This window comes from Pleurodeles waltl, chromosome 5, assembly GCF_031143425.1.
Source record: "Pleurodeles waltl isolate 20211129_DDA chromosome 5, aPleWal1.hap1.20221129, whole genome shotgun sequence".
Taxonomy (NCBI): Eukaryota; Metazoa; Chordata; class Amphibia; order Caudata; family Salamandridae; genus Pleurodeles; species Pleurodeles waltl.
Genome location: NC_090444.1, coordinates 408,995,932 through 409,015,973, shown reverse-complemented (window position 1 = coordinate 409,015,973; position 20,042 = coordinate 408,995,932). Strand labels below are relative to the sequence as shown.

General features: G+C 44.7%; 1 protein-coding gene across 5 annotated transcripts in view; it reads right to left on the bottom strand.

The window, feature by feature from the left end:
* The window catches only part of GPCPD1 (glycerophosphocholine phosphodiesterase 1), a 741,593-nt gene that overhangs the window by 646,177 nt on the left and 75,374 nt on the right, over positions 1-20,042 (bottom strand). The gene's annotated exons all lie outside the window — the stretch shown is intronic.

Below are 20,042 nucleotides of genomic sequence, written 5' to 3'. Positions count from 1 at the left end.
AGATGGAGGATTCCCCCAATAGGGATAGGAATGTGACCCCCCTCCCCTTGGGAGGAGGCACAAAGAGGGTGTACCCACCCTCAGGGCTAGTAGCCATTGGCTACTAACCCCCCAGACCTAAACACGCCCTTAAATTTAGTATTTAGGGGCTCCCCAGAACCTAGGAAACTAGATTCCTGCAACCTAAAGAAGAAGAGGACTGCTGAGCTGAAAAACCCTGCAGAGAAGACGGAGACATCAACTGCTTTGGCCCCAGCCCTACCGGCCTGTCTCCCCCCTTCGGAAGAAAACTGCTCCAGCGCCGCTTTCCCCAGGACCAGCGACCTCTGAATCCTCAGAGGACTGCCCTGCTCTAAAAGGACCAAGAAACTCCCGAGAACAGCGGTCCTGTTCAACAAAGACTGCAACTTTGTTTCCAGAGGAGCAACTTTAAAGACCCTTGCAATTCCCACTAGAAGCGTGAGACTTGCAACACTGCACCCAGCGACCCCGACTCGACTGGTGAAGAAACAACGCTACAGGGAGGACCCCCAGGTGACTCCAAGACTGTGAGTAACCAAAGTTGTCCCCCCTGAGCCCCCACAGCGACGCCTGCAGAGGGAATCCCGAGGCTCCACCTGACCGCGACTGTCTGACTCCCAGATCCCGACGCCTGGAAAAGACCTGCACCCGCAGCCCCCAGGACCTGAAGGATCGGAACTCCAGTGCAGGAGTGACCCCCCAGGAGGCCCTCTCCCTTGCCCAGGTGGTGGCTACCCCGAGGCCCCCCCCCCCCTTGCCTGCCTGCACTGCTGAAGAGACCCCTTGGTCTCCCATTGATTCCTATTACAAACCCGACACTTGTTTGCACACTGCAGCCGGCCGCCCCCGCGCTGCTGAGGGTGTACTTTCTGTGTGAACTTGTGTCCCCCCCGTTGCCCTACAAAACCCCCCTGGTCTGCCCTCCGAAGACGCGGGTACTTACCTGCTGGCAGACTGGAACCAGGGCAACCCCTTCTCCATTGAAGCCTATGTGTTTTGGGCACCACTTTGAACTCTGCACCTGACCGGCCCTGAGCTGCTGGTGTGGTGACTTTGGGGTTGCTCTGAACCCCCAACGGTGGGCTACCTTTGACCCCAATTTGAACCCCGTAGGTGGTTTACTTACCTGCAAAAACTAACATTAACTTACCTCCCCCAGGAACTGTGAAAATTGCACAGTGTCCACTTTTTAAATAGCTATATGTGTTTTATGTAAAAAGTATATATCCTATTGCGATTATTCAAAGTTCCTAAAGTACTTACCTGCAATACCTTTCAAATGAGATATTACATGTAGAATTTGAACCTGTGGTTCTTAAAATAAACTAAGAAAATATATTTTTCTATAACAAAAAAAAATATAAGGCCTGGAATTGTCTCAGAGTGTGTGTTCCTCATTTATTGCCTGTGTGTATGTACAACAAATGCCTAACACTACTCCTTTGATAAGCCTACTGCTCGACCACACTACCACAAAATAGAGCATTAGTATTATCTCTTTTTGCCACTATCTTACCTCTAAGGGGAACCCTTGGACTCTGTGCATACTATTCCTTACTTTGAAATAGTGCGTACAGAGCCAACTTCCTACATTGGTGGATCAGCGGTGGGGTACAAGACTTTGCATTTGCTGGACTACTCAGCCAATACCAGATCACACGACAAATTCCAAAAATTGTCATTAGAAATTGATTTTTGCAATTTGAGCTATTTTTCTAAATTCTTAAAAGTCCTGCTAGGGCCTTGTGTTAGTCCCTGTTTACCATTCCTTTTAGAGTTTAAACGTTTTGTGAAAGATTGAATTAGAACCTAGAACTAGTTTTAGATTCTTAAAAAGTATTCCAACTTTTAGAAGCATAATGTCTAGTGCAGAGATGAATGTGGAGGAACTCAACCTCACACCTTACCTCCATCTTAAGATGAGGGAGCTAAGGTCACTCTGCAAAATAAAGAAAATTACAATGGGCTCCAGACCTTCCAAACTACAGCTCCACGAGCTTTTGGCAGAGTTTGAAAAAGCCAACCCCTCTGAGGATGGCAACACAGAGGATGAAGATAGTGACTTGGAGGAGAATTCCCCCCCTCCAGTCCTACTTAGGGAGAACAGGGCCACTCAAGCCCTGTCTCCAAATATACTAGAGATGCTGTTTCCCTCACAGGAGGGACCAGCAAATCTGAAATCACTGAGGATAACTCCAGTGAAGAGGACATCCAGTTAGCCAGGATGGCCAAAAGATTGGCTTTGGAAAGACAGATCCTAGCCATAGAAAGGGAAAGACAAGAGATGGGCCTAGGTCCCATCAATGGTGGCAGCAACATAACTAGGGTCAGAGATTCTCCTGACATGTTGAAAATCCCTAAAGGGATTGTAACTAAATATGAAGATGGTGATGACATCACCAAATGGTTCACAGCTTTTGAGAGGGCTTGTGTAACCAGAAAAGTAAACAGATCTCACTGGGGTGCTCTCCTTTGGGAAATGTTCACTGGAAAGTGTAGGGATAGACTCCTCACACTCTCTGGAAAAGATACAGAATCTTATGACCTCATGAAGGGAACCCTGATTGAGGGCTTTGGATTCTCCACTGAGGAGTATAGAATTAGATTCAGGGGGGCTCAAAAAACCTCGAGCCAGACCTGGGTTGATTTTGTGGACTACTCAGTAAAAACACTGGATGGTTGGATTCAAGGCAGTGCTGTTAATAATTTTGATGGGCTGTACAATTTATTTGTGAAAGAACACCTATTAAGTAATTGTTCAAATGATAAACTGCATCAGCATCTGGTAGACCTAGGACCAATTTCTCCCCAAGAATTGGGAAAGAAGGCGGACCATTGGGTCAAGACTAGGGTGACCAAGACTTCCACAGGGGGTGACCAAAAGAAAGGGGTCACAAAGCCTCCCCAGGGGAAGGGTGTTGAGACATCCAAAAACAAAAATAGTAAAGAGTCTTCTTCAGGCCCCCAAAAACCTGCACAGGAGAGTGGGCCCAGAGCCTCTTCACAAAACAATTTTGGGTACAAGGGTAAAAACTTTGATCCCAAAAAGGCCTGGTGTCGTAGCTGTAATCAGCCTGGACACCAAACTGGAGACAAGGCCTGTCCCAAGAAAAGTACCACTTCTAACTCCACTCCAGCTAACACTGGAATGGCTAGTCTCCAAGTGGGATCAACAGTGTGCCCAGAGCAAATCAGGTGTCACACTGAAGCTACATTAGTCTCTGAGGGTGGGGTGGATTTAGCCACACTGGCTGCCTGGCCTCCTAATATGCAAAAATACAGGCAGCAGCTCTTAATTAATGGGACAAGTGTAGAAGGCCTGAGGGATACAGGTGCAAGTGTCACCATGGTGACAGAGAAACTGGTTTCCCCTGGTCAATACCTGGCTGGACAAACTTATCCAGTCACCAATGCTGACAATCAAACTAAAGTACATCCCATGGCTATGGTAACTTTAGAGTGAGGAGGGGTCAATGGCCTGAAACAGGTGGTGGTCTCCTCAAATATCCCAGTAGACTGTTTGCTTGGAAATGACCTGGAGTCCTCAGCATGGGCCGAGGTAGAACTGAAAACCCATGCAGCCATGCTGGGTATCCCTGAACTGGTGTGTGTCAAGACAAGGGCACAGTGCAAGGCTCAGGGTGAAAAAGTAGAGCTGGAGTCTGGAAAAAGGGCCCAGCCTACCAAGAGGAAAGGAAAGACAACTGGGAAAACAGCTGCAAAACAACAACAAAAAGAGAACCTCTCTTCTCAGGAAGAAGTTCTGCCCTCTGAGGGAACTGAGCCTATGGAGTTAGAACCTTATCAGGTTGAGCTCTTAGGCCCAGGGGGACCCTCAAAGGAGCAGTTGTGTAAGGGGCAAGAAACCGGTCCCTCTCTTGAAGGCCTTAGGTAGCAAGCTGCTGAAGAGTCCAATGGCAAGAAAACTGGAACACATAGGGTCTATTGGGAAGATGGGCTCCTGTACACTGAGGCAAGAGATCCCAAACCTGGTGCCACTAGGAGAGTGGTAGTGCATTAGGCATTCAGAGAGTTCATACTGACCTTAGCCCATGATATTCCCCTTGCTGGGCATTTGGGACAAACCAAGACGTGGGAGAGACTAGTCAACCACTTCTACTGGCCCAACATGTCCCAGAAAGTTAAGGAGTTTTGTGTCTCCTGTACCACCTGTCAAGCCAGTGGTAAAACAGGTGGACATCCAAAGGCCCCCCTCATTCCACTTCCAGTGGTGGGGGTCCCCTTTGAAAGAGTGGGTGTGGACATAGTGGGTCCACTTGAACCTCCCACAGCCTCAGGAAATATGTACATACTAGTAGTAGTGGATCATGCTACTAGGTATCCTGAAGCTATTCCCCTTAGGTCGACTACTGCCCCTGCAGTAGCCAAGGCCCTCATTGGTATCTTTACCAGAGTGGGTTTCCCTAAGGAGGTGGTGTCTGACAGAGGTACCAACTTCATGTCAGCATACCTGAAACACATGTGGAATGAGTGTGGAGTGACTTATAAATTCACTACACCCTATCATCCACAAACTAATGGCCTTGTTGAGAGATTCAACAAGACATTAAAAGGCATGATCATGGGGCTCCCAGAAAAACTCAAAAGGAGATGGGATGTCCTCTTGCCATGTCTGCTTTTCGCTTACAGAGAGGTGCCTCAGAAGGGAGTAGGGTTCTCACCCTTTGAACTTCTGTCTGGCCACCCTGTAAGGGGACCACTAGCTCTTGTGAAAGAAGACTGGGAGAGACATCTTCATGAGCCTAAACAAGACATAGTGGACTATGTACTTGGCCTTCGCTCAAGGATGGCAGAGTACATGGAAAAGGCAAGTAAAAACCTTGAGGCCAGCCAACAGCTCCAGAAGTTTTGGTATGACCAAAAGGCTGCACTGGTTGAATTTCAACCAGGGCAGAAAGTCTGGGTTCTGGAGCCTGTGGCTCCCAGGGCACTCCAGGACAGATGGAGTGGCCCTTACAAAGTGCTAGAGAAGAAGAGTCAGATCACCTACCTGGTGGACCTGGGCACAAGCAGGAGCCCCAAGAGGGTGATCCATGTGAACCGCCTTAAGCTCTTCCACGACAGGGCTGATGTGAATCTGTTGATGGTAACAGATGAGGATTAGGAAGCTGAGAGTGAACCTCTCCCTGATCTCCTCTCATCAAACCCTAAAGATGGTTCAGTAGATGGAGTGATCTATTCAGACACCCTCTCTGACCAACAGCAAGCTGACTGCAGGAGGGTCCTGCAACAGTTTGCTGAGCTCTTTTCCCTAACCCCTGGTCAGACACACCTGTGTACCCATGATGTGGACACAGGAAACAGCATGCCTGTCAAAAGCAACATTTTCAGACAGTCTGACCAAGTTAAGGAAAGCATCAAGGTGGAAGTCCACAAGATGCTGGAATTGGGAGTCATTGAGCACTCTGACAGCCCCTGGGCTAGCCCAGTGGTCTTAGTCCCCAAACCTCACACCAAAGATGGAAAGAGAGAGATGAGGTTTTGTGTGGACTACAGAGGACTTAATTCTGTCACCAAGACAGATGCCCATCCCATTCCTAGGGCTGATGAACTAATTGATAAATTAGGTGCTGCCAAATTCTTGAGTACCTTTGACTTAACAGTAGGGTACTGGCAAATCAAAATGGCACCTGGAGCAAAAGAAAAGACAGCATTCTCCACACCTGACGGGCATTATCAGTTCACTGTTATGCCCTTTGGTTTAAAGAATGCCCCTGCCACCTTCCAAAGGTTGGTGAATCAAGTCCTTGCTGGTTTGGAGTCCTTTAGTGCAGCTTATCTTGATGATATTGCTGTCTTTAGCTCCAGCTGGCAGGATCACCTGGTCCACCTGAAGAAGGTTTTGAAGGCTCTGCAATCAGCAGGCCTCTCTATCAAGGCATCCAAATGCCAGATAGGGCAGGAAACTGTGGTTTACTTGGGACACCTTGTAGGTGGAGGCCAAGTTCAGCCACTCCAGCCTAAGATCCAGACTATTCTGGACTGGGCAGCTCCAAAAACCCAGACTCAAGTCAGGGCATTCCTTGGCTTGACTGGGTATTATAGGAGGTTTGTGAAGGTATATGGATCCATAGTGACAGCCCTCACAGAACTCACCTCCAAGAAAATTCCCAAGAAGGTAAACTGGACTGTAGAATGCCAACAGGCCTTTGACACCCTGAAACAAGCAATGTGCACAGCACCAGTTCTAAAAGCTCCAGATTACTCCAAGCAGTTCATTGTGCAGACAGATGCCTCTGAACATGGGATAGGGGCAGTTTTGTCCCAAACAAATGATGATGGCCTTGACCAGCCTGTTGCTTTCATTAGTAGGAGGTTACTCCTCAGGGAGCAGCGTTGCAGTGCCATTGAGAGGGAGGCCTTGGCTGTGGTTTGGTCCCTGAAGAAGCTGAGACCAAACCTCTTTGGTACTCACTTTGTAGTTCAAACTGACCACAGACCTCTCAGATGGCTGATGCAAATGAAAGGTGAAAATCCAAAACTGTTGAGGTGGTCCATCTCCCTACAGGGAATGGACTTTATAGTGGAACACAGACCTGGGACTGCCCATGCCAATGCAGATGGCCTTTCCAGGTTCTTCCACTTAGAAAATGAAGACTCTCTTGGGAAAGGTTAGTCTCATCCTCTTTTTTTGGGGGGCGGGGGGGGGGGGGGGGGGATTTGTGTAAGGAAATGCGTCCTTGGCATGGTTACCCCCTGACTTATTGCCTTTGCTGATGCTATGTTTTGAATTGAAAGTGTGCTGAGGCCTGCTAACCAGGCCCCAGCACCAGTGTTCTTTCCCTAACCTGTACTTTTGTTTTCACAATTGGCACACCCTGGCATCCAGGTAAGTCCCTTGTAACTGGTACCCCTAGTACCAAGGGCCCGGATGCCAGGGAAGGTCTCTAAGGGCTGCAGCATATCTTATGCCACCCTGGGGACCCCTCACTCAGCACAGACACACTGCTTGCCAGCTTGTGCGTGCTGGTGAGGACAAAACGAGTAAGTCGACATGGCACTCCCCTCAGGGTGCCATGCCAACCTCACACTGCCTATGCAGTATAGATAAGTCACCCCTCTAGCAGGCCTTACAGCCCTAAGGCAGGGTGCACTATACCATAGGTGAGGGCACCAGTGCGTGAGCACTGTGCCCCTACAGTGTCTAAACAAAACCTTAGACATTGTAAGTGCAGGGTAGCCATAAGAGTATATGGTCTGGGAGTCTGTCAAACACGGACTCCACAGCACCATAATGGCTACACTGAAAACTGGGAAGTTTGGTATCAAACTTCTCAGCACAATAAATGCACACTGATGCCAGTGTACATTTTATTGTAAAGTACACCCCAGAGGGCACCTTAGAGGTGCCCCCTGAAACCTTAACCAACTACCCGTGTAGGCTGACTGGTTTTAGCAGCCTGCCACACTCGAGACATGTTGCTGGCCACATGGGGAGAGTGCCTTTGTCACTCTGTGGCTAGTAACAAAGCCTGCACTGGGTGGAGATGCTATCACCTCCCCCAGGCAGGAGCTGTAACACCTGGCGGTGAGCCTCAAAGGCTCACCCCCTTTGTTCCAGCACCACAGGGCACTCCAGCTAGTGGAGTTGCCCGCCCCCTCCGGCCACGGCCCCACTTTTGGCAGCAAGGCCGGAGGAAATAATGAGAACAACAAGGAGGAGTCACTGGCCAGTCAGGACAGCCCCTAAGGTGTCCTGAGCTGAGGTGACTAACTTTTAGAAATCCTCCATCTTGCAGATGGAGGATTCCCCCAATAGGGATAGGAATGTGACCCCCCTCCTCTTGGGAGGAGGCACAAAGAGGGTGTACCCACCCTCAGGTCTAGTAGCCATTGGCTACTAACCCCCCAGACCTAAACACGCCCTTAAATTTAGTATTTAAGGGCTCCCCAGAACCTAGGAAACTAGATTCCTGCAACCTAAAGAAGAAGAGGACTGCTGAGCTGAAAAACCCTGCAGAAAAGACGGAGACATCAACTGCTTTGGCCCCAGCTCTACCGGCCTGTCTCCCCCCCTTCGGAAGAAAACTGCTCCAGCGACGCTTTCCCCAGGAACAGCGACCTCTGAATCCTCAGAGGACTGCCCTGCTCTAAAAGGACCAAGAAACTCCCGAGAACAGCGGCCCTGTTCAACAAAGACTGCAACTTTGTTTCCAAAGGAGCAACTTTAAAGACCCCTGCAATTCCCGCCAGATGCGGGAGACTTGCAACACTGCACCCGGCGACCCCGACTCGACTGGTGAAGAAACAACGCTACAGGGAGGACCCCCAGGTGACTCCAAGACTGTGAGTAACCAAAGTTGTCCCCCCTGAGCCCCCACAGCGACGCCTGCAGAGGGAATCCCGAGGCTCCCCCTGACCGCGACTGTCTGACTCCCAGATCCCGACGCCTGGAAAAGACCCTGCACCTGCAGCCCCCAGGACCTGAAGGATCGGAACTCCAGTGCAGGAGTGACCCCCAGGAGGCCCTCTCCCTTGCCCAGGTGGTGGCTACCCCGAGGAGCCCCCCCCCTTGCCTGCCTGCACCGCTGAAGAGACCCCTTGGTCTCCCATTGATTCCTATTACAAACCCGACGCTTGTTTGCACACTGCACCCGGCCGCCCCTGCGCTGCTGAGGGTGTACTTTCTGTGTGGACTTGTGTCCTCCCCGGTGCCCTACAAAACCCCCCTGGTCTGCCCTCCGAAGACGCGGGTACTTACCTGCTGGCAGACTGGAACCGGGGCACCCCCTTCTCCATTGAAGCCTATGTGTTTTGGGCACCACTTTGAACTCTGCACCTGACCGGCCCTGAGCTGCTGGAGTGGTGACTTTGGGGTTGCTCTGAACCCCCAACGGTGGGCTACCTTGGACCCCAATTTGAACCCCGTAGGTGGTTTACTTACCTGCAAAAACTAACAAGAACTTACCTCCCCCAGGAACTGTGAAAATTGCACTGTGTCCACTTTTTAAATAGCTATATGTGTTTTATGTAAAAAGTATATATGCTATTGCGATTATTCAAAGTTCCTAAAGTACTTACCTGCAATACCTTTCAAATGAGATATTACATGTAGAATTTGAACCTGTGGTTCTTAAAATAAACTAAGAAAAGATATTTTTCTATAACAAAAACCTATTGGCCTGGAATTGTCTCCGAGTGTGTGTTCCTCATTTATTGCCTGTGTGTATGTACAACAAATGCCTGACACTACTCCTTTGATAAGCCTACTGCTCGACCACACTACCACAAAATAGAGCATTAGTATTCTCTTTTTGCCACTATCTTACCTCTAAGGGGAACCCTTGGACTCTGTGCATACTATTCCTTACTTTGAAATAGTGCATACAGAGCCAACTTCCTACAGTCACAATGTAAACGCTTGCCTCTTACTAATTAAAATGTATCAAACCAATTTTACTGTAGCAAGACAACTGTTTGAAGCCTTGGTTTTTAATCTAGTTTATTATAAGAGGTATTTGGAAACCATTAGGGAGACCTGCAGATTCTCCGTGAAGCGGTCGTCAAGATTTCCAAAGGGGATACATTTGTGCAGGGCTCCCTATTTGACAATCAGTTGACACCTCATTAGAGGCATCATTAACATCAATGGTTTGAGACTGGAAATAAAGGTGCAAGCCTTTAAAAACAAGTTAATTGCCTTTGGTAACAAATTATCTGGTAGAGAATACCTAGCTGTGGATCCCTTACCTTTGAATTTCCCCTGGTGTCAAACTGGATCCAGAAGATTTTTTTTATGGGCAGTACCATAAACCACACACCCCCACGCTTGCATATTCCAGTTGGTGGCTTTGCTCGATTCCACGCAGCATTGTGCGTGCACCACCTCAGAGCATGGAAGTCAGTTACTTTTACGACTTTCCACACCAAGGGTGCAGTCATGAAGTGCATGATATTGGTGTTGAAAGTAGGCCCCTGAAAGGGTCATTCCTAATCCTAGCAATCTATCCGCACAATTGGGGGGGGGGGGGGGGGGATTAGTGGTCCGGAAGGAATCTGCAGCTAGATATGGTCTCTACCTAATAATTCATTGCCAAAAGGTAAGTAACTTGTTCATCTGACAAAGACATTGAGCTGCATATTACTTACCTTTGAATAGATACCCAAGCAATACCGTTCCCAGTATTAGGCTGCAGACAATGTTTTCCAAACTAGAAAGTCCTGCAGAAAATATTGGGCTAAAAGACCATCCCTGCAGTCCTCACTATCCAGGCAGTAGTCCTCAGTAAATGTGTGCAGGCATGCCCACATTGTTGCCTGGCAGATGTCCAGGACTGGCAGTCCATGTGCTAATGCAGTGGTTGCAGCATTCCCGCTGGTGGAATGGGCTCCTGAGCCCTCTGAAGGCATGTACCAGAGAAGTCACTTCCAGCACTTACGATGCAGACGCACTGAATCAAACAAAGCCACCTACCCCCATGCAGGCTTAATGCTCACAAAAATTCTTCCGGCTCTAGTCTGTCACTTGGGGAAATTCAGAGGTAAGCAATCTAAGGCTAGAAGTCTATCAGCTACACTGTATACTGAATCACAATTTGTATGAAATGCCCTTTTAATGCCACTTCTAAAAGTCAGTATGAGTGACAAAACAACCATTTTGCAGTCGCAAAACTATGATTTGCGAATTGCAGTGTTTGAGATTTGTGCATCTGGTCCTATGTTTTTAAGGTAACTGGTGTGCATGGGTGATTGAAAAGAATAGAAGATTTCTGTGCTTCGTATGCAATATTGTATCACTGCAATGTGAGGCTGCAATGATTATAGAGGTGTAAGAGCAGAATTTGATTGATAGGAGTATTAAGATGCTACCCACGCACACCTCAATTCTGTTCATTTGTTAGAGAAGGTTTGAGAGGAGAGTGGCATCACAAAAAATTGCAGTTACTGAATGTGAATGTTTTTGCACATTAAATAACTAGCTTACAATAGTGGGGTTCAGGCTAGTGCACCTCAACTCACTCCTCATTATACAACTTAATGTTGTTGCTGTTGTCCATTTAATCTGCTGAGCATGCTTCCCCCTCTTGCTCTAATCGCTGCCTGCTCACTGTGCATGTCTCCACACTTATCTTCCCACCCCCATGGGTACTAGTGGAGAAGGGAGTCACAAGTGACAGGGGGTTCATAGCAGGAGTTGGCAAGGGCCTACAGGTGGAAGGCAGCACCCCAGAGCCTTAGTGAGAAAGTTGAGTGCAACTAGGCTGGCACTGTGACACCCTGCTTTCCCCGGGGGTGTGGAACTTAATAAAATAGCTAATTGTCCAGTAAAAAAAGAAAAACACTTTTTTTTTTTTAATGTCATGTAGTGCGGCAACAAACTATGACAGGAATCTCATTATATAAGCACTCTGATAATAGCCTCTAAGATTATGCCGGGGCTAATACTATGGTAGGGCTTGTATTCTAGCAGCTTCATTATTTTGCTACCTTTACATACTGGGACTGGAGGTACCGGTAAGCAAGAGTTCCAGGGCTCAAATGCCTTTTTGAGCCTATGCTAACCAACTAACATGCATGTTTGAAGAGTTTTCCCCAGTTCGTCTTTAATCACTTCCTGTACTGGGAGAGGTTCGAAATTTACTCCTGACAAGGGTCAGCAGTAACATTTCTTCCAGAGTGGAAAAAAAAAGTGGTTAAAGGGAAAGTGAACTTGTAAATGCTCAACAAATTTTCGCATGAGAAAATCTAGACCTGCAGATTTGCTCATGCTAAAGCGCAATTCAAAAATATTTTCTGAGTATATGATTTCCTGGTCTACTTCTGTAAATTTGTTGTGAATTCATGAAATACTAAAATCTGCAAAGACGTATACCATGGGTGCACTTCTGTGAATTTGTTTAAGAATTGGCGCCATAATTAGGTCGGTGGTTAACCAAGACCTTTTGTTTTATTAAAATTCTCTCTACACATCTTTCAGCTGGCTTCACTGTGACTGATCCTACTTGCAGAACCCTGCTCCTTCTCAGTGCTTGGATACCCTCGTGGGTGACGAGTTCTGCGCTCTACAAATCCATGTTGCATTACAATGATCACAATCTACTTTTTCACGAGGAACATATCCGCGCACAAAGTAGTTTTGTTCAGTGCCAAGAACAACTGTTGCAGTATGTGCTTTTTGGAGCCAAAATTACTTTTGCTAATATTTGTTACAATGGTAAGCCCCCCAGCAGCTCCCCAAAAAAAGTTTTATAAAAGCCATATAAAAACAAGACACGCCTTGACAAGACCAAGACAGACCCCAAGTGTCAGACCTATTGGCTTTGAAAATGCTTGTTTATATTCACGTTTCCCATAATCTTGTTGAAACTGGCGACACTGAATATAAATTGGTTTTGGAAATACTAGACATTTTACTAAATGATGATTCAGAGAATTGGTACCTAACATTTCACAGTAATTTACCAAAACAGAAATATATTTTTTTACTAGTCACATTTTTGTTAACATTTTATTTTGGGGGGAAAAAAAAAAAATCTTCCTTTCAAGTTTATGCAAATATTTACATTTATTCAGAGAGTAATCTAGGAGCATTATATGCCACATCATTTTTAAACTTTGCAAACGTGTGTACACATCTTTAACTGGAACCACTGCCTGTAGTACAGTCCGGGTTTACAGCAAATATTTATAATAGTAAAAGCTTTGCATTAATGAGTAATAAATGCAAGTTCGAACAGCATTAACATATAGACACGCATTACCTAAACTGAAGACAACCCCATTCAAATGTGGTACTGTAAAATAGGCAGCGTTTGTGTGGCATGGCGTTGGACCTACTTGTCTCATGGACACATTAAACCTGAAAACTTGTTGTTCTTGACCGCAAACAATATGTCCTAGGCACCAGGCTATAGGAATTCCACACCCCTGCCCAAGTGTTGTTCTCTGGGGTCAGGTTTTGTCACTTAGTTTACCACAAAAAGTTTGATAAAGTCAAAATGCTGTGCAGCTGGGCAGGATCAGGGCCTGGATTCAGTTTGGAAGTTTTTCAGGCAGAGCTGCTGAAAAGCAGAGAGGGATGAAGAGATGGTGGGACTAGTGGCTTAAATTAATCATAGCTGAGCAAAGCCAGGGCAGTAAACTGTTGGTCTTTTTTCAGCTCTAACCCCCTCCATTAATAGATATCCTACTGGACTGACTTAACATATGATAACAATTTACAACTGATGTCCACATTCTTTACAGTCTTGAGTGTGTTGTCTCATCCTAGGCCCTAACACCACATCGCTTCATCCCAGGTCAGACTCACAGCAACTCGCATTAGGAAGAAGCGTTTAAGAGCTACACTGGGGACTGACCGACCAAATTGGCATTAGAAGCAATTAACCTTTCGAGTGGAATAGAACCATCTTTTCCCTAAGATCAAATACATGCTTTCTTGTACAAGTCCTGAGAAGGCCTTAACTGTATACACTGAACGGCTTAAACTTTTTTCCCCTCTAAGGTGGTTGCATTGAAAATGACACAAAACTATCCGATTGATGTCCCACTACGAATGAAAGTGGCTGCTCATAAAGACTGGTGGACTGTGTACTTTAATAACTACCTGTAAGTAAATGGTTCTTTTTTACATGCTCACCCACAACGTTTTGGACTGATGCTCCTAGGTTTTCAACTGAGAGTTCACTGAGACCTGCTAACCAGATCTCAGTGCCAGTGTTCTAACCCATTAATGTCTGTTGAATTCGCTACCCCCAATCAGCATAAGCTGATGTATTTGTAGGTCCCAAGAGTACGGCACCAAGGGTACTCAAAGCATGAAATACTAAAATGGTTACTTCAAGGTATCAAATTAATCAATGCATTAAACCCAAATTGATACCCACGTTGAATTTAATGCAACTTTAGGGGAAATGCAACTTTTAGAAAGTTGCCACTTTGCTGCCCGGTTTGCCCAGTGGCATCACACAGCTGCTGCCCACCAGACAGCCTTCTGTCACCCTGGGGATTAGTGTGAACGATTGCCAGGCTCAGGGACAATAGAGGCCTGATTCAAAGAGAGGGGCAGTCTCCCATTCACAGGAAGTCACTCAGAGTGTTGGCCCAAAAGACAAGATTTGAAGGCGTAGCTGCCTTTGTTGAGCAAATGACAATCACACCAATGTACAGCTGACCCTCTGTTAAGGTAGACAGGCTGGCAGTAGAAAAAGAGAAGTGATACTAGTGGCCAAACCAGTTTTCCCATGGGCATGCAGCCACACCTTTTGGGTGGGCGACCAAGCTAACGGCCAAAGAAGGGTTCGGACATCTTGAGAGATGGAAGGTATAATACACTCTGGAATTGCTAAACGGCACGCATAGCTGAAGTCATCAGAAAGCAGGCGGGATCCTGTGAGACAATTGGCTAGTGACTGCATCATCTCCCAGGGCACTTTGAGACTAAATATGGCACCCCTGACACCCTGAACCTCAGATCACAAGGGAAAGGGACAAAGGATTGAAGAAGAAGGACTTACTTGCCAACCCATGGACCCGGCAAGAGAGGCTGCACTGTCTGCTGGACTGCAACTGCCGCACCTTAGGCTATCAAAGAGGACTATTTCTGTGGCTCCTGGCTTGTGGAAAAGTCACTCCCGAGCCCCAGAGCAGAGAAGTAATCCCACGTGTCAGTCAGCTATTCCCCTCCGCCGCCCTTGGAACAAGCAACAGGGCCATCAAGTGGCAAGTCAGCAGCCACATTTCTCGAAATGCCAATCACAGTTATCAGGCGATCCAAGAGACCAATCCTTGATGGCTAAAAGTTGCACCAGAGTCTGCTGGACCCAGGAGTGTCATCAGACTCCAGCTTGTCACCAAAGATGGGCACCAGCCTTCACCAATGGAAACCGCTGGACCTGCTTTATACAGAGATCAATAGCCCAGCCGTAACTGCCGTTCACTAGCTCAAATAGGATTTCAATGGACACCAAAGCCTGTGGCTAAAGTCGCCACACCTTACTCGTGGACCAAGGAACAACCTAAAGGACACCCCTGTCGCCCACAGAGCATCCTGAATCTCCAGCATCAGGACCACTCCATTGACGTCTATGGCAGTGTTGATGTGAAGAGTGGAAGGGGGACTTGAGACTGCTTTGGTGACTAGATAACAGTCTACATACTCATTTTGGGGCCCCCTGGCCTTTACCCTGCCTAAAAACTGGTCACCTAACTCGGGCCTGAGTAACCAAACACAACTCATTCAGACGTCACGGTACCAATGTTTGTTTGCGTTTTGGACTAAAAAGCTGAGCTTTACGTTTTTTTTCTCTGTAAGCCTGGAGTAGATTTTGCTCTTCTTGATATTTAAAAATTCATAAAAAGATATTCTATTTTTGTAAATTGGTGTTGGATTTCTTTTGTATTGCATGACTTTGTTTGGTGCTTATAAATTCTTTACACTGGTTTCTGCTCAAAGCCACAGCAACTCAAGTTGACACAGGTGTTCCAAACCACCCGAAATCCATTGCGCTATGCAGGGTCCTGATACCGCTGGCAGTCTGGTGATGGCCGCCAGGCTGGAGACCGAAGTCTCAAACCCAGCGGTCGGAGTGGAGAAGTGGTGGATGACCATGGCGGTAACTGCCATGGTCCTAATTCCATTTTGTTCCGCCAGCCTGTTGGCGGTATTACCACCACTTCTCCACTGTCCCCCAGGGTTGTAATGAGGGCCATAGTATATATTGAGTTCTGTCTAAGCTACGTAAAACATTGATACCTGTCCATTGGTAAATAGTATGGCTAATGTAAGTGAATTACAAAAAAATATTTTGCTAGTAAATATGTTGTATTTACCAATAATGACGTAAGCATTACTGAGAAACATAAGCCTCATTCAGCTTAATTAACCTCTATAAAAGGCACTTAACTATTACTAATCAAGGAACCCTACATGCTATGTTAGAAATTTAGTAGCCACAAAAATCAGTACATTTAAAAATAAAAAAAACATACAGATTTGTTGAAAGAAGTTTACTCAGAACTTTACTGGGTTAATACTAGTTTATCTACACTAGTGATAGTCATGAAAAGTGGTGCTGCAGATGTTATACAGATAAGGACAGTATCCTCCGGTCTCCAATTATTTTCTCAACCAATGTTAGTCGAAAGGTGGTGCCAGAAGCACAGTCATCTTAGTACTTTGTTCTCATCACATAACTGTTACTAAAATAATCAAGAGGAAAACAAAAAAATAACCATATTAGCTTGAATACTGTTGCAAAAGAAACCCTATATTCAGTTTGCAAATACACCATCTCTGACTTCAAATAGACAAAGTAAAAGACCCGGAAATTAATATTGAAACCAATTGGGGGGGGGGAGAGGGGGGGGGATGGTGAAGCATGGAAAGTACACCTCTTGAAATTAAAACCTTTGTCAGAAGGCAAACTGCAAAGGTAAATTTGCTTTGCTCTTTGGCCAAAACAGTGCTCTTAGCCTCAGATGCCTATCTGATTTCAGATTAGCAATAAATCATAAAGAGTACACCTCATTTCACCCTTTCTTAAAAATACACAGATTATAAAGTGTCACTTAAATACTTCCCGTCGGTTAGTAAAACTTGATTATGGACCAACAAATACTTATCTCAATGGGACATATGGGAGAATAAAACCCATCCAGTAACCTTTGGATTGACACAATCTGAGTTGTCATAGCAAATGACTATATTCCAAACTGATTTTCTCATTTGGAATTTGTAGCACATTGATTCTTAAGACATCAATGACCGAATCACTGAGGTGATGCTGATATTTCACATAACATTTTGGGAATTCTTGTAACTTAAACCTCCTCAGATGAAACATCCATGGCTTTTACATGACAGGGGACAAAATTATACTCTTATTTTGCAGAAAACCTATGAGGGTGCCTACATGTTCAAGAGTTTGTGGTCATACTAATCCAGTCAAAAGGAGCTGGCAGGTGGCCTTCCAATTTTGATTTCCCCAAAAATTATGAAGGATGTAGATCCCGTGAAGAAAGAATGTATTTAGGCCTGGCCTGTGCTGTTCAAATGTTATGTAACATTTTGAAATATTTGTTTATGAGAAATGTGTGCAGTCATTGTGCAGGTTCTTTTCAAAGCAAATCTTAATTTGTAATATTCCACTTGCAAGCTTGCCACATTGAAATTCTCCAAAGGGTCATAAATGTGTGCAGGTTGCTGGCCAATAAATGATCTATCTTAATAGTCACAGTATTATGCGACTCGCCAGCAAGTCAGACTTTTGAAATGCACCAATTTTTACACATTAGTACAAGTCTGTAACTTCATACGTTTCACCATTTTCTACATATTAACAACTGAAGATAGTAATCAGTGGTTGCTGCAGACAAGTCTTGATATAAGACTCCACATCACAGTCCAAAACGCTTTACTAGTTGTGGATGAGTATCCCATCAAGTGTCTACTGTAGGCCTCGAAAAATCATAAAGATGTTACTAGACCTGCAGGTCAAGTAGCTTGAATAATCTACTTGACCTAACTAACTCATAAATGGGTCTCGAACTGGGTGATCCTAGGCAAATGTTTTAGTTTAGAATAACCATTTTCTTTACTCTCACAAGTGCACCTTGAAATATTAACTCAGCAATTCTAATGTACAAAAAAAAAAAAATACTTGTTTGATTAAACAGACTAAACGTTTGCTCAATGTATAATAATGATCCATGAGTTGCCTCTTAGTTTACTGATAGGGCAGGAGCTTCTCAGTTTATATTTAGACACTCACTTTTAATAAATATATGAAGCATGATGTGGTAGCACGCGGTCATTTACAGACAGTTAATTTCCAAGAAATGTCCAAAAGCCTTTCCACTAACTTGCAGCTTTTCTGATAAAACTACATAGCGTAGTAACAATCTGTGAAAACTGGGTTTCAGAAAACATTTATTCTTTGCACTTCACCAAGTTAAGTGTTCCGATTTGTTTTCATCCTATTAAAATACTTCATCACACAGAAGTACAGAAAATGGGCTTTCACAACTACAGGTATATACTTTAAAATGGTTGTACAGTTGAGTTAGTTATTTGAATGTGAGGGAAAACCTGACACTCTACAGTCTTCATTTCACACTCTTTGTACAGCAGGTCGGACATTCCCCTTACAAAGTCCTGGAACTCTGCACTGAGAAGTAAAATTAACTGTATGAAGACAAACTAACATTTGCCCTTTCTCGGAACATAGAGCAAATATGACAAGATGAGAACAATATTTAAAGGTGTCTATTTCTCCTTCACTTTCATCAGACCACCTGTTTTGTCAACTACCAGAAGGGGCAAGAAGGTCCTAAAAATAGCTCGACCTGATAAAATATGACTCACCATAGTGAGTGGGCGAGGATATTTTAGGAGGCCTGTACTAGATTTGATTCTAATCACATTTAGTAAATGCTAATTTTGCAAAATTTAGTATCAAGGCAAAATGATTCTCAACAAATAGAAGGTAAACTTCTTTGATATTTAACAATGCTTAAGGAGGCTTTTGCATATCTACAGGTTCCTCTCAGACTAGGCAAGAATAAGGCAAACCCCCCACTTAACATGGACAAATTGAAATGGTTTGATAAAACATGCAACCTTTTTAAATGTGAACTGTATACTATACACTGTCAAATTGTGATCCCAAAAAGCTGTCTTGCCAGATGTTGAGTTCAAAGCCATTATAAATGGCCAATCAAAGATGAAAAATATGTATTACTTCAAAAATTGGAATATTATACGAGAGGAGTAATTAAACAAGGGGATCCAGGAAATGTTTTTCTTCATTGCTCTTCGAGGTATCCTATATCAGCTTGCACAATTCCTGAGGTTTCCAAGTTAGTCATACTAAATTTCTCTCCAGGTCAGTACACTATATACTATTCTTTCAGTGACGTTGAGTCAAACAGCAGACCCAGATAGTTTACCTGCAGCAGAAAAAAAAAAAAAAAAAAAAAAAAACACAGATTGGTGGGCTTGCCAATTATGAAATTTGGTGTTGGGTTACAGAAATAAGCCTTTATCCAATTTGTTGAAAGGTTGCAATTTTTAAAACAAATTTGCGAGAAAGGAGATACCAGGCTTTCAAGAATTTAGAGGTTAAGGAGTCGAACACACATTATTGCTGAAGTGTACTCAAACGATATACTTCAACGTCTGGAACAACAGATCTTGAACTATGAATTACTACCAATTAAGTAAGGTGCTTTTTCTGGAGGTCATTCCACCACCGACCAATACATTGTGTTACTGGCTATAGCTTAGAAGTCTACTGAATTCAATGAAAGATGTGCTGTTTGGTTGACTTCGAGATAGCCTTCTACTTAGAACATAAGTTGCATATGGAGGAAATTAGTCAACTGGAACATCCCTTTAGGTTTATTATCAATCTGCTACGCACTTCATAACTCTAGTTAGGCACAACTGGAGAGAGACCAAACTGGATGTCACAAGTGTGTGTTTGGCCTTGATTCTCTTTCGATTATATCGGTCAGGTTTACCTACGAAATTAAGAGAATCAAACTAATTTTCTCCGAAGATGGGTCACATGCATTGTGTCTTCTGTAGTCTGATGATTTAGTATTGATGAACTATACTGCTAACAAAACTAGATACTTCATGGTTTTGTACAACTAAACAGTTGGTGCTAAAAATGGATAAAGAAAAAAATCTGTTTGGAAAAAAACAGGTCAGTTTTATATGGCATCTTGCTGGTAAAATAGTAGAGAAGGGGAATTCATATAAATATCCTGATTTAATCTTAGTCAGTAATTTAAGTGAAGCAGAGCTATCAGACAACTTGGCTGCTGAATTGTAAGTACACCTACAACAGAGGGCTTCAAACTGTGTGGTGTGCCCCCCTGGAGATCTATGGGTGTGTTTCTAGTGGGAAAATTCCTCGTACTTTTAAATGAAGATGGCCTTGTGGAGGTACGAAAAATTATTTATCACATTTCCAAAGAGTATGTGAATTGAGATCCTCAGTGCTACGGGACCAGGGTCAGTGAATGGGATGGCAGTCAAGTGTGTTGCTGAAAAC